Source organism: Danio rerio, chromosome 25, assembly GCF_049306965.1.
Source record: "Danio rerio strain Tuebingen ecotype United States chromosome 25, GRCz12tu, whole genome shotgun sequence".
NCBI lineage: Eukaryota > Metazoa > Chordata > Actinopteri > Cypriniformes > Danionidae > Danio > Danio rerio.
The window spans coordinates 13,105,059-13,114,762 of record NC_133200.1 but is presented as its reverse complement, the minus strand read 5'-3'; positions in this window follow the sequence as shown (position 1 = coordinate 13,114,762).

Sequence of the window (9,704 nt, the reverse complement as noted above, 5' to 3'; positions counted from 1 at the left end):
AACTGTCATGTTTATAACATATTTATTCTTATTTTCTAGCATTAACAATATGCTACCATGTGTCACAATTGCATTAAACAGTAAATTTCTTGCTAGTTTCTTATAACTTTGATATGCATTTTAGCATGTTTAGCTAACAACATTATCTTACAAACATTGATAACACAACTCTTATAGCATGTTGCTAACATGTTTATAAAGTATTATCACATCACTGCTATGTTTTAGCATGTTTGTAGTAACTTTGATACACATTTTAGCATGTTTATAACATGTTTTAGCTAATGGCTGTCATGTTTTAACATGTTGCTAGCACTTACATCTTACAAACATTACTAACATGACTGTCATAGCATGTTGCTAAAATTTTTTATAAAGTTTCAACATATTGCTGCCATGTTTTAGCACTTGCATCTTACAAACATTGCTAACACAACTGTCATAACATGTCACTAACATGTTTATAATGTTTAAGCACATGGCTGTCATGTTTTAGCATGTTGCCTGGATGTTAAGTCATTTTCTTGCATGCTTAAATGCTTTGCTACCATGTGCCAAAATAGCATAGAACAGTAGATTTCATGCGAGTGCCTAGTAACTTTTGATACATGTTTTAACATGTTTATAACATGTTTAGCTAATGGCTGCTATATTTTAATGTGTTGGTAGCACTTGCATCTTACAAACGTTGCTAACATAACTTTCATAGCATGTTGCTAACATGTCTATAACGTTTTGATTACATGGCTGTCATGCTTTGTAATGTTGCTTGCATGTTTTGTAATGTTGCTTGCATGTTTTAACACTATGCTAGCATGTAGTAGCATGCTATAAACATTTCTGTCACAGCTATCGTTTATTAAACACATTTCTAATATTGTAAAGCATGTTTTACCATGTTGCTCAAATGTTTTTTGCATGAAGTAACTTGTTTGCGTGAATTAGTGTTCTAACATTTGTACTAAGCAGGTAATATTGTGGTAGTGGCACAGTACTCGACTGAAAGAAAGCACATGCTTGTTTGTGTGTGTCACATCGGGCTGTAAAAGAGTGTGCTGGTGAAATTGAAAGTAGATGACATAGCTGATGAAATACAACTGTGCGTGTGTGTGTGTGATTATATATTTTAGGGGGGCTCTAAAAGATAAGATGTGCTCTCTGCTCTCCTCTTCACTCTATTAATATAGAACAGAATGATTTCTATTACTGCTGCATGCATATACACAGGGAAAAATCATTTGGCAAAGCAGAATTAACAAATAAACAAGCTCAATATTTGGGAGAATTATTTAACAGGCATTGCGTCAAGGGAAAAGGGCTCAGCTCATGCTTGTTTGACATCGTTTGACGCTTTTGTTTCATAATTTGCATGAAATATTCTCAGTGCAATCTGCTAATTATAATTTCTAGAAAGAAATTAGTTTTCGATTGCTCGCCTTTGTCTACATCATGCTGTTTTTAGGAAATAAAGGCTGCTGAACATAGATTGTGATTCGAAATTATGCATTTTAAATCCGCATTTATTTATTTATGTCATCATCATCACAATTGAAACAATTCGGTTGCACTTGACGTTTGTAAAGACATATATTTGCATTTTACTACTATATTAAAGTTTTTCTTTGTTTTTGTACTTTTTATGTTCTAGTAGGTCAAACTAAATGAAAATAAAAGGTATTTCCTTAGTAATTATACTATGTTTAATTTTTTAGACATTATATTTCAGTTCGTTTAAAACTTCTTTTAAAGTTAAAACTCAAATTAAACCATCCTAACATATTGCTACATGTACAATATACAGAATTACTTGAATTTAGCACTTGGCTTACAAGTTAGTAAGTTGTTTGCATGTTTTAACACATGGCTAGCATGTTTTAGCATGTTTCGCTATACTTCAACACATTGATGACATGCTTTACAATGTTCTTAGCATGGCAAAGCATGTTGTTAGCATGGTTTAGCATGTTTCCATCATTTAATAAGAAATTTGATCTAAGAAACTTTAAAAGTAGATCAGTACGTTAAATAACTTGACAGAAAACTGAAAGCCACTTCCTGGTTTTTTCACCAATGAGCCATTTACTGTCATTAAATCAAACCTGGAAGCTGTTTCCTGGCAACACAACGGCCAGTGCCATCTTCACGACAATGCAAAAGGCAGAGATCAAGGTGTTATTTATGAAATGCACATCAAAATAGCATGAAGCAGTAAATTAAGACCTTTTCTGTGTTGCTCTTCATCAACAGCATGCCCAGAAATGCCCTTAATTTTGGCAGAGTTCAGTTTTTCAAATGCATTTTCTCCCTCCCTGACAGCTCTGCAGTCATATCAGTCTTGAAAAAGAGGAAAATATGATTCATTTGACTCGGTTGCTTTCCTCGAAAAGGCCATGAAGCCAGTCTGCTGACCTTTCACAGCGTAGAATGCGATACTGTGAGGAATAGATAAGTCGGGATGTTAAAAATACTCATTTTGCGTTAAAGATTTTATAATTTTCAGTTACAGTTTTCTTTGTTACAGTTTTTCTTCTTGAGATTAGTCAGTGACTATGTTTACATGGACATCAGTAATCAAATTATTTGCCTTGATCTGAAAAAGACTATAATATGATTAAGGTGTTTACATGAGTTTTGAATGTTCCTTTCATGGTCCTGTTTTACATGTTATAAGACATAATTCGATTAACACCATTGCGTCAATGCGCTGTCCACATTTCCTCCAGAGTTTTATGTAATTTTGGGTGTTTCATTTTTAATTTAACTGTAGTTTGGCGTTTCATTTTCATTCAGGAGCATATCATGGATGCCCTCATGACAAACGAGATACTGGATGTGAGTATGAACTGCTGGAAGAGTGTTGTTTTAATGGAATTTGGTACCGCACGCCGTATGGGCAAAAAAATTTCGCATTTCACGATGCAGGTGTCTGTGGTCCTTCACTGACTCGGTAGGTGCTGAAAATAGTGTCAAACAGCCGTGTGTGTATGGAACATCCTGTCCTGTGAAAATCTTAATTGAACGGTAATAGTTTAATTGCGATGTTTACATGTCTGTACTGTGCTTCAATAATCCAACTAAAATCATCTTACTCCACATCTTAATTCGATTTCTGTTTAGTTTGATTTTGACTTTAATCTAATTCAATTAATCAAAAATCGCTGTTTAAATGGTCGACTCTTAATCAGAGCATTGTCTTAATCGTATTAACATTGGATTATTGGTGTCCATATAAACGTACTCACCGTTTAGTCACATTTAAATATCGTATAAACATGTTTTGTTGTGTTGCTAAAATGTTTTTTGCACAAATTAGCTTGTTATTAGCGTGATATATGAATCATTTATGTCATTACATAATGATGGCATTAATGAATAAGCAGAAACATTGTGCAAAAAAAATCCTGTTCACACTTATTCATGGAAACATGTAAAAATGCTGTATTTATGTTATTACAAGCTAATAACAAGCTAGCAATGTTACGTTGTATAAAAAAATATATATATATGTATATGTCAATACATATGTAAATATAAAATATATGTAAATAACTAAAATAGCATTTAATTTTAGTTGGCAAAATAATTTAATTAACCAAATATTTAACATACACCTCGGTGAAAATATCAACCTAGGCTCATTCTGAAAATTTACCTTTATATACATTTCTGGAAAGTGCCAAATTTGTCCCTGGAATACGCTTTTTTGTTTAAGTTTTTGAGAATCCACCAGAGGTCGCTGTGTACGCTTTTTCAGGTCTTAAATTTCATTCATGCCTGCTGTTCTCATATAAATCCACCAGAGGCTGCTGCCGACTGACTGGCTCACCGAATGGCTGACTGATTGACCGGTCATCTGACCCACCATCCTCTGTCCTTAAACCCAACCAACAGTGTTTTCACAAGCACCGATTGACCCGACTACCCACTTCCCTAAAACCAACCGACAGTTAAAAAGCAATCCAGAAAAAGAAAAGCCCTTGCCTGAATTTAACCACGTTTTACCGCATTCTCACCCTGTTATTAATTTGTTTATTTTATTTTTTGGTTTCTGTTTTTGTCTTACCCGCTTTCTGGAACTATTTTTCGCCAGACTCAAACTCGCTGTCAACTCCCCTCTGCGTCTCAAGTCCGCCGGCGTACATGGCGAGCTACTAGACAAACTGGTAACAGTGGGAAAGCCATCCATATGAAAGTAAGCGGTCAGCTGGTATGCATGAAAAGAAACAGCGTCATGCCACCCCATAGCATTCATTATTAAAATGAAATGCAGCTAGACGTAGTTCTGGTTACATAATTTAAGATCTCCAGAAGTGTATATAGGGCTACGTTTTCAGAATAAGCCTAGGTTGGAAAAAGTTTGTCGTCAGAATCTCTGAAAGTTAAAAGTTTAAATTACAATATTAAGTCACAGTGTTACTGTTTTACTATATTTTTAATTAATTAAAAGTGACGATCACAAACCTTTACTTTGGTGTAATTGAACAATTTACATTTTTAAATATTTGATTAATTGAAAAGACACTTTCAGTTAAATTTATTTACTCATTAATATGAAAATAAAACAAATAATATATGCAACATCAATTATTTAGAAGTTAATGCAGTTGTTTTTAATTAATTAGAATTTAAATGTGACTTTTTATACATTAAGGACTGCAGTCTGAGCTAAATACACACCCACAGACAGTTTGAACACATTAAGGCATTCCTGTGAACACAGGAAATTATCTTACATTAATATGGTTATGACCCTGTTAGCCAGGTTACTGTTAATTTTAATGCATGAACATGATGGATATCAAACGCTCATAATTTACATTAAGCATCACAGCTTTTGGTTTGGCGGCCTTGAACTTAGTTCTTTAAAGAACACAAAGCGACTCCTGGACAACTGGATGATTTACGCACAGCCTCCTCTGTAAGAGCAGTCCATTACAACCCACCCCATTCACCCGCCATAAATACGGCCCTAATTGTTTCTGTGACAGGGGAAACATGGCCATTTTGCAACTGCCCACACAGGAACATTAGCACCCAGACAGCAGCGCACCGAAGCCACCTCCCAAAAACATCTCCCATGGAGCCTCGGTCTCAGAGAAAAGCCATAAAATAACCACAAATGTGCAGAATGCAAAGCCCTGGAACATTTGAAACCACCGGCACCCTGGAAAAGCAGCCTGAAGGGCCGCGAAAGTATCCAGTGAAGTCATCAGAAGAACAAGATAATGGGCTGATTAGGCCCAAGGTGCTGATGCTCAGGGAATTTAGTGGTAAAAAGGCATTAGCCGAGCAGGATAACTCAACCCAAGTAGGAATTAATAGCGAAGGATGCGGCATAATTCCATTAAAAATGTGTTACTGATGGGTCAGCAGATAAAATACTGTTTGGCTCCTAAGGTTACCCGTCCCATTGCATTTTGGTGAAATCTATAGTGCACTGAAGCAATTGTGGCAAATCTTTAGCGCAGATGTAATAGATAATTGATGCGAACTGTCTCTGTCTTAGGGTGTTGTGATGGTTTTATTTATTCATCTTCCATTATTGGGATCCTAAAGCCCAGGTTTAGAACTCTAAAGGGAGAACTAATGTACTGCCTTGGGCTATTAGAAAACCAAACTGTAATACGTTGTTGGTGGTGTGATTGTATTATTTGTCTTGTGTCTGTGATTTTATTTCATTTTTTTCTTGTGGCCTCTGAGATGGACAGACTATTGGGCGTGTGCTGTGGGCGATGATGGAACGACTCACCCTGAGGATGTCTAATATCTGGAGACAGCTGTCCATTAGTATTTCACATTTACCTTCAATGGCGCATTAGCCCTTGAGGTACACAACCAGATTGTGCCATCTTTGCTTAATGGGCGCATTGCTGTTTTTTTTAGTCAACCTCTTGAATCGCCTATGTTTATATGTGCCTTCACCAGCTGCTTTTTTTGGTACAGCTTGCTAGTACCTGCTTGGATGACCTTAGAACTGCCTTAAACGGTTAGTTCTCCCAGAAATAAAAATTATGTTATTAATTACTCACTCTCATGTCATTCTAAACCCCTGAGACCTTCGTTCAGCTTCAGAACACAGATGAAGATATTTTGGATGAAGTCTGAGAGCTTCATGATACTCTATAGACAGCAATGGTCATTCTCATTTAAAGTCTATAAGGTATGCAAAAAACATTGTCTAAATAGTCCAAAATGTGTCTTCAGTTGTTCAATCAGCATATTACGAAGCAACGAGAATACTTTTGCTTTGTTTATCTGGAGATTAACTAAAATAATGACTGTTTCTAATTTCCAAGAATGCTGAGAACGGATTTGTGTTCCTGTGAAGACCATTTTTGCCAAGTTACCCCGGAAGAATGAACTCGGGAGACAGCGAGAACAGAGAACGCATCCTGTGAGAAATGAGATGCTGCGTTCCTCCTGATGGTCACATGATCCTCACATGCTTTTATCGAAAAACTATTTAAACATTACAGCATTCATGCAACAAATTATTGTTTTCCCCCTTTTCACAATATATACTATCCATAAAGACCTTACAAATATACATTGCAGAACACAAACAAAACTAATTTTAACACAAATTTCAGCAAATAAACACCTTTAATGTGTTTATGCCTTTGTTAAGATTTTCATGGTGATGTTTACTTTCACTATCAAGAACACATCCGGGAACTTTCACACATTCTCCGTTCTTGCGGTTTTGAATTTTAGAACTGAACTTTGGCCGTTGATGATAACATTACAGAACGCAAGATCACTGAAGAATGCATATTAAGAAACAGCCAATGACTTTATTCAATTTAACAGTATCCCGTTCATAGTGCAGTGCTCTTGATGCATCAAGCTCTGTCTTAATGCTGGTGTACACCTTGGATGCACCTGTGCTTTGTTTGGAACAGAGGAAGTCCCACGCAAAATTTGGGCTCTACTGTACAACCGTTCACAGTGCTCGTAAACTCAGACTGAACTTTAGCAGATCATCTTGACCACATTTACATCCCCAAATACACCCAACAAAAATATAAACACAACATTTCTGTTTTTGTTTCCATGTTTCCAACACAGGCTCATTGTGGATATGTTACCCTGTCTACGTTTTTTTGGAGACAGCGAATTATGTACCCAGAGGTATGTCTGTCTGCATTTTTTATTTATTTATTTTTTTTATGAATACTATAGGGCCTATATGATACCTCTGACGGCTTCTGTTCCTTTTCACACTACCGCTGACTGCTTACCTCTGTGTGGACGGCTTTTCCAATGGACTTGGGATGTGGAGCGGAGCTGACCATGACGACAGGCTTTGAGTCCGGTGATGAACGGTTCCAGAAACCAGGTAAAACAACAGCTAAATAAATAAATAAACAAACAACAGGCTAAAAACACTGAAAATCATGCGGCCGAAACTGCTTTTCTTTTTCACTATTGATAGGGTTTAGGGAAGGAGGTGAGTGGCACAGTGGGTTAGTCAGTCCCTAGCAAGCTAGCCTGGTTGGTTGAAGTGTATGCTGCACCCTCTGGTGGATTTACATAAGAAGAGAACGAGCCAGAGACATTTGAGATCATCAAAAATGTACACGGTGGCCTCTGTTGTATTAACAAAAACAATCTTTTCTATGTACAGAAAAGCCATATTTCTCTAAAATATTGTCAGAAAACCACTCAGTATCTGGTGTGACCACCATTGGCCAACACATCTCCTTCGCATAGAGTTGATCAGGTTGTTATTTATGGCCTGTCGAGTGTTGGTCTATTTGAGTACCAAATAACTAATACATTACTTCTAATGTTCTATCATTCCGTAAATTCAAAAAAAGTTTGGTACCAAAAGAGAGCAAAGTGAAAAAAATTATAAAGAGAAGCGGACGAGCACCCAATTTTGTTATGCCCCCTAATTTAAATATGACTCGTTATCCTAAGACAACGTAACATAAATAAACAACGGCCAAATTGGTCCAACTAAATTATTTATTAACATAGCATAACCAGCAAAACAATTCAAAATGAAAAGAGATGGGGAATCAACAACATAATAAATAACAACCAAACAAACCTAAAGCAGGTTGGAATCCCCCACTCTAAACAAAAATCAAAAGGAAATTATAAAGGGGAACACAACAATAAAGCCGTCAAAAAACTGTGGTGGTGTGGAGGAATGAGATATCGCAAAAAGTCAGCTTCCTTCCGCTTTTAAAGCCCTGACGCCACCAAATCAATCAATAGAAAACTGAAAAGGAAAAAAAGACAAACAAGATCAACTGAAAGTAATAATTATGGGCAGGAGTGAACGCCACATGCAACAACTTATTAATGGCTTTGCGAAGTTGCTGGATATTGGCTGAAACTGGAACACGCTTTTTGTATAAGGATCCAGAGGATCCCAAACATGCTCAATGGGTGAAATGTCTGGTGAATATTCTGGCCAAGAATTTGGTTGGAGGTAAACTGCGTAGCGCTGTGATGGAACAATGCCTCATTCATACTAGCAGCAACTTTGTAGCTACCTGTCACTCTGGGTGGCGACCTGCTGTAAGCGCAGGTCTGTGTAGGTCTACAGCATGCAGATAACAATCCGGCCTCTGAGCGAGCTGAGAGAAGATCACATGAGCTCTACTGGTGCTCCTATTGGCAGACGCTCAAGAAAGTCGTTCTTCATTTGCATAAAGTTGAAGGATTCTCAATTTTGTTGCATCGCTCGACAAACCCCCCTGGTCACCAATGGGCGCTCTCTCTCGCATAAACGGAACTGTTTATATACACACACTTCCGTATCTGTGCGTTTCACCTTACTCAAGGCTATGCACAGTCCTGTAGCCCAAACAATATAACACTTGGTTCAATGAAAAGTCATAGGTTCAGTTCTCAGTAATTGCATGACTTTATTAAATGTCTACCTTGCATGCAGCTTTGAATAAAAGCATCTACAATGATAAGAACATCATGAGAAAAGTACAGTCAAAAAAAGCAAGCTATGGCATTTCAATGATTTTCTTGAACGCTATCAAGGCTAGAGCCTCAGAAAGGTCCTTACGCAGGGATAAGAAAAAAAGAGGCAGCATCGATAAAAAAGACAGAAGGATAGAGGGAATTTGTTAGCAAAGATTGAAACAACAACAGCATTTCCCCGCTGGGTACCACCTACCAGGAGCTGTGGGCGATCGTCTCTAGCACTTGGCCTGTAAGAAAGTGATTGTGATGTGTCTGAATGGTAAGTCAGCAGGTTTTGCTACCCATGAGGTCGAACCATGTGGAGCTTCAGGTAACCCGCTGACCAGTGGAAGTTCTCCAAGAACTGCCCTCTGTTACGATGTAAAGTGACGCTGGTCTCCGTACCTGATTTTACAAATATTATCTGCTTATCTAATTATGCCTGTCCATCTATCTCTCCATACTTTGTATGCTGCACTGTTATTCTATCTTTATATCCATCAGAGTATCTATTAGTCTGTCCATCTATATATAATTAAAGTGCAAATTGTTGTAAATGTACATATACAGATAGTTTTATCCTGCATCCCAAGACGCTTTGTGTGTATCTTTATGGATAACAACATAGCTCAAAGCCAAACATCCATCTCACCCATGTAAGTTGGGTGACCTCCAAGTGGGAGGGGTTTATTCCCTAAATAGGGTTGGGGTAGGGTTAGGGTTGTGGTAGAGCTACTTTCTTTACACAAGGTTAATAAAACACCACAGGTTAC